This window comes from Mesocricetus auratus, unplaced genomic scaffold, assembly GCF_017639785.1.
Source record: "Mesocricetus auratus isolate SY011 unplaced genomic scaffold, BCM_Maur_2.0 Super-Scaffold_100028, whole genome shotgun sequence".
NCBI lineage: Eukaryota > Metazoa > Chordata > Mammalia > Rodentia > Cricetidae > Mesocricetus > Mesocricetus auratus.
The window spans coordinates 4,518,760-4,525,188 of NW_024429209.1; positions in this window are offsets into that span (position 1 = coordinate 4,518,760).

Genomic DNA, 6,429 nt, shown 5'->3' on the forward strand with positions numbered 1-6,429 from the left:
GTTGTGTCATTCTAATGGGCTTGTGTCTTCCAAACTGTTCTTTGTCATCAAAAGGACTTCAACTGTGCATGTGTGTAAGAAAGAGCATGTAAGTAGAATGTGAGTATGCTGGTGTGCATAGATACATGTGCGCCTGCATGTGGATGTATGTGAAGGCCACAGGGCAGTCTCAGATGGCAGTCCTCAGGTACCATCCACCAGGTTTTTTGACACAGGGTGTCTCTGGCTGGAGCTTTCCCAGTAGACTCAGTTGGCTGGCCACCGAATTGCAGAGATCTGTCTGTTTTCTGCCTACCTAGAACTGAGATTTTAAGTGACCAGGCCTGTTTGATTGGTTGGTTGGTTGGTCGGTCTGTATAAGACACGGTCTCCCTACGGAGCCTAATTGGCCTGGACCTCATGGCCCTTCCACTTCAGCTTCCCAAGTGCTGGATTACAGGCATGTGCCACTGTACTCGTTTTTAAGTTAAATTTAATGTCCATGTGTCTTAAACAGCCACTAGGCAAGAGGCATGCTGAGTACAGTTAGCAAAACTAAATACAGTTGGAGTTGAGATGTGCACTTAGCAGAGTGCTACCTAGCACGCCTAAACAGAAACTGGTGATGCATGCCTAAAACCCCAACCCCCAGGAGATAGAGGCAGAAGGGTCAGAAGTTGGATGGAGGTCATCTTTGGCTACATGCTAAATTTGAGGACAGCCTGGACTCCATGAAAGCTTGTCTCAAAAAACTAAGCAAAACCCACAGTCCATGTTTGTCTGACATAAGCAGTCTTGAGGCAGATGTGATGACCAGTCCCCAAAAGAAAGAGTGCTAGCTGGGCGTTGGTGGCGCACGCCTTTAGGCCCAGCACTCAGGAGGCAGAGGCAGACGGATCTCTGAGAGTTCAAGGCCAGACTAGTCTACAAAGGACAGAGAGAGAGAGAGAGAGAGAGAGAGAGAGAGAGAGAGAGAGAGAGAGAGAGAGAGAGAGCACTTATAGAAGGTACTGTGACAAGAGAAATACATTTTCAAAACTGGCTGGAGTGGATTGGAATAGCTCCTCTGAGAAGTGACAAGCAGCTCCGGTCCAAAGGGCATTTAGGGGTTAGATAGGAAAAGCCGTGCTAGAGGTCCTAGAGGAGGAACAATGTGGGCAAGCCTAGACTGGGAGAACACAAGGTTAGGTTATGGTTCTGAAAGGCCATATTGTCCCACATGGTGGGAGAAAACCTTGCAAGGTAAGGCCAGCAAGGTTTGGGGAAAGCTGGATCTGCAGATCTTGGGGTCCAATGCCTGGCTCTCTGGAGAGTCTGTGAAGGTGAATCTGCCTCCAATCTCTGTGAATCCATGGTGCCAGGCCCCAGCAGAAGCTTCCATGGGGTAGGCAGCCTCTGAGGTGACCCCATGAACCCCACTTCCTTGGTTTCCATGAGCTTTTATCCTTGTCTCCTCATGATCATAGAGTCAGCTGTTGACTGGAATCCAACCAACTAGAGCTACCATGTGGAGAGGTCAATGTTGCCATGACAGGTGCCAGTCTTGGAAGTGGATCTTCTGAGGCCTGTCAGCACCTAGTGAGGAGCTGTGGAACCTGAGCTCGCCCCAGGCAAGCCTTGAGATGATGTTGGTAAGGCTAATGCCATGATTGCAGCTGCTCAGAACCCCAGTGAGTCGCTGCTCAGAACCCCAGTGAGTCAGAATCACTCAGCTAGGCCATGTTCAGAACCCTCCCTCAGAAACAGATGGAATTGGTTCATGGTTCTGGCAGCTGTGTCCTGGGCGACTGATTCTACTGGCTGGGGATGGAAGGGGTTAGCCTAGCATCTGCACTTGAAGGGAGGCAGCAGGGATTTATTGAGTGGGGAGGAACATTTGACATTGCTGCCAGCCAGCCCTAGCCCTCCCAGGGTGCTGGTCAGAGGAGGGGCTCTTGTTGGAGAAAGGGACATTCTGAGAGCTGATACTGATCAGTGGCGTCCCCACCCTCCATCTGTCTGCAACGGAACAGCTGAGAGGGTAGCAGTGAAGCTACCCAGGTCCCCAACAGGCATCAGCTCCAGCTCCAGGTCTTCTGTTTTAAAGTCAGAAGAGGGATTTTGGGCGACCCCTGGTACCTAGGGCATCGGGGAAGGAAGCCTCTGTGGTGGGGAACCTGTATTCTGGCTAGCTCCACTGGTTCTTATAACCTCAGTAAAGCAGGCACAGCCAAAACTCATTTAGCAGGAGAGAAGATAGGCCGTGGGTCTTGAGGCTGCAAAGTTCAAAACTCTGGCTCCAGAGTTGTCTCTGCCTCCTCAGTCCCTCCTTGATGAGGATTAGTGCTTTAGCAGTTTGGGGGAGTTACTTAGGGATAAGAGGGAGAGCCGTAGAGGCAGAAGTTCTTATCTGCACCTGCGTTTATGACACCAACTGGGTCATGCCTTGTCATGGAAAGTTCCATTTGAAACAGCTACAAATCCCAAAGCAAAAAACAGGGCAGCATGACTTTCTCAGAACACATAGTCTGATCAGAGAATGTTCCAACTCTCAGGTCCCCATGTTCTGTGTCACCTGGGAGCTGATAGAGGTTCCCAGCTCATGGGGACTTATGGTGGTGGGGATGCAGGGAAGTCAAGCATGAAAAGCTTCGAGAACAAAGCAAGGCACAGGAGGAAGGCTTGCCATGGTGCTGCTGTTTGCTTTGGGATCTGTAAAGGAGTGTGTGCCACCGAGTGGCATTCTTGAGCTAGGAAGCAGTCTTGGTGGGTGGGGGCTGGGGGAGGGAGAAGGAATTGGGTTTTTCCCTGAAACCAAAAGCTGATTAGACAGAGGCAAGATGAGGGATTGCTGCCGCCACTTCCCGGAGCCATAAATCTTGGCTCATTTTATTGGCAGCATCAAGGAGATTAAGCGGACTGTGAGAGGAGCCAGAGGCAAGCAGAGGCTGCCTCCCAGGGCCTCTGAAGAGCTAAGGGCCGTTTGGGAAAGGACCAACTTCTCACTCGGCACCCAAATCCATATACACCAGCGCTGGAGGCAGCTGGTCCTGTCCCCGCTTGAACCCTTCCGGTAATGGTTGCTTGTTTGCATGTGGAGTCACCAGTTTCCACAGGGGTCACCTGAAATGCACAAGAACTTCTTGCCTGTGCCATATAAATGTTTTGCCAGCACTTCACTGAGTACCTGCTGCATGCCTGTGGTATAAAGAGGGGAGGACTGGGCACTGAGCAGGAATGAGTCTGAACACTCGGGAGGTGAGCCAGATTTATTCAGTCTCCTACCTATGAGGGCAGGACTGGGAACTTTCTGGCCCTGTGATGGTGTGAAAACAGAACACATTTGGTAGACTATGCTTTGGATTTTGAAATTTGTTATTTTGTAAACTAGTGATTTGAGGTATAATGTCCTCTTGAGGTCACAGCTCCAAATCATCCTTGCCATCACAAAGGAAGACAAGGGACCCTTCTAAGCTTCTGTTGTACCCAAATTCTGAACCCCAAAATTACCAAGAGGCCCATTTCGATGCAAAAGCAAAGAGTCTTTTATTGTAGATGTTTAATGAGCTAACCCCATTAGCTCAGGCCCTTCACCCTGCCACCATGGCGAATGGCTGGAGAAAAGACCCCAAGCAACCTCGAGGCAGGGATCTTAAAGGGCAGTGTCTAGGGGTATGAAACAGACTCAGGATTGGTGCACTTCCAGGTTTGGGTGACCCGCCCTGTGTTGATTGGTCAACTGGTTGTTATGGCCCATAGGCCCTCCCAGGGCGGTTGCTATGCTCTGCAGGTCACTGTTGTGCACTGTCCATAAAGCACACCCAGAGCCGTAAAGCACAGCCCTGCCAGCTAACTTCTGATTGGTTTCTTGCCACAAGGAGGGCATCTGACCTTAGTGACCAGGACAGGAGCGGCAAGGTCATGCAAGCACATGTTAGCCTGTAATGGCTGCTAAAATGGGGAGGCTGGTCACTACACTTCTGTGGGTTAAGGATTGTCTTGCTTACTTTCTATTGCCGTGATAAAATGCAATCAACGATCAAGGCAACTTCTAAAAGAAAGTGTTTAATTTAGGGCTCACAGTTCCAGAGGGTTTGTGACTATCACAGCAGGGAGCGAGGCAGCAGGCAGGCATGATGCTGGAGCAATCGCTAAGAGCTTACATCCTGGTCCACAAGCATGAGCCGGAGAGCTAACTAGGAATGGCACGGGCTTTTGAAACCTCAAAGCCCGCCTCCACACACCTCCTAATGTTTCTCCAAACAGTTCCACCAATTGCAGACTCAAGCATTCAAAGATGTGAGCCCATGGGGACCATTCTCCTTCAAACCACCACAGGGATATGCGATGCATTTTACTTAGAACATTTTCACCTTCAGCGACTTAATCCGGTGGCAGGCGACCCCGTCATAAAGTGCAGGCAGTAAGTGCTGGGAGAGAACTTAGAATGGGTGAGGGCTGTAGATGTGGCTCAGCTGGCAGGGAGGTTGCAGAGACGGGTCACTCAGTAAAGTGCAGGGATCTGAGTTCAGTGTAAAAGCCCAACACTGGGCCACATGCTAGAAATCCCGATCAGAGACAGGAGGGCCCTGAGGCCTGCCGGCAAGATAGTCTAAGTGAATCAGTGAATTCCAAATTCAGTGAGAGATCAAGAAGTAGGCAAGGAGAGCAGTTAAGGAAGACACAAAGTGACCTCTGGCTACCTCATGAACACATGTGCACGCATGAACATTTGTACACGACACATGAGCACGCATACACACATGGTCATACACAGGAACTATGGTGGCAGTGATGACGAGTCATTTCTGGATTCTATTGCTCAGGTTGATTTTGTCCTTGTGTCCTTGAGAGTTTTTTTTTAGGCTACTTTGTCTTAGAACCAGGAGCTGGGAGAAGCTACATGGAATATCCCTGTGTAGGCCCCATGGCATCCATGCAGCCTTAGTTGGGGGGTGGGGGGGGGTTTGGGCCTGTCTGATCATCCCACAGCAGAAGGAGCCTTCGGAGGACAGAGCCAACTGCATCTCCTGCAGCCAAGGAAAGCCACCCACTGAGTCCCAGCAGTCTCTGGATCTGTGAAAGGTGGCTACTCTAAGCTGCTACTTTTGGGTGGCTTGTTATATAGTAAGACCCCTACTGGAGGCTGGCAAGATGGGACATGGGGAAAAGCGCTTTTTGCACAAGCCTGATGACCTGAGTTTGATCCCCTATACTGACTTTCAAAAGTTGCCCTCTGACTTCCCACATGTACTGTGGCACTGCCCACCCCACCAAAATAATAGCAATAATAATAATAATATAATAATAAATGAAGTGAAACTTTAAAAATAAAGGACTGGAATACTGTGGTCTAGATGAATATGTCTGAGCATAAGTCTTGGAGAAGGAAAGGAAACGTTTTTGGTCTTTCAGAAACTCAAGTTTAGCTGGAGTCTAGTAGGGCTGGGGTGGCAGAAGCAAGTGTGGGGCAGATTACAGGGACAGCTGAGTGGTTTGGGCAAAGGCAAGTGATGATAGGTTCTGTCTTAAAGAAACTTCTGGTGACTGAGAGGAGAGTAAGTGGCAGAAGGACACAAGGCCCTGGGGTGCCACCGGGCTTATGCTGAAGGGTGATCCTGGTGACTTAGAGCAGGAAGGTCAGACAGAGCGGGTTGGCAGTAAAAATCATCCAGTCTTGATAGTCTGAGGGCAGTTTGTGGGATTTGGTTTTGAGCAACTGAATGGCCAGTGATGTCCATTACTAAGATAGGGCAGTTATAAGAGGAGCAGGTTAGAAAGGAGGATTTTTTTAAATTAATGGGAAGTCTGCAGTTCTCAGGACCAGCCTCACAGGGATGGATGTGAGTGGCCAGTGCCTGTGTCAGTCTAGTGTTTAGATGGATGTGAGTGGCCAGCGCCTGTGTCAGTCTAGTGTTTAGAAGAGAGTTCTGGGCTGGTCAGAACGCAACGCTTAAGTTAGATGAGTTGAGCAAGTGGTGGCAGGTCAAAGAGGAAGTGAGCTCTCAGGTGTCCAGTCATCTGGAGTCAGGAGGAAGAAGAGGAGGCAGTATGAGGCAGATGAGGAAGAGTGGCACCATCAGACAGCTATAAAACACAGACAAGCAAAAAGCACAGGCATGCTGTCTCCGTTCCTGAATGACCACCTTGAGGTAAATCCTCTGCTTACTGTACCATTCCTGACAAAATGGACTGAAAACTTCTGATGCCATGGCCTTCAAAGTTGTTCCAGTCAGGTATTTTCTCACAGCAACGAAATGTTTAGCTAACACATATATCTTAAATAATTATTACTTATACAATGTAGGTTTCCTCTGTCTGAATTAGTAATCCTTGCCTATTTCTGGCCACCCCTAACTCTGGAGGCAAGCCTCATGTCCTTAAAACCACTTCTTGGCTAACCACAGTGAAGACCAGATGTCTTCTTCATTTGATCTTTTTGTGTTTACTTTAAGACAAAAAAGGGTATTT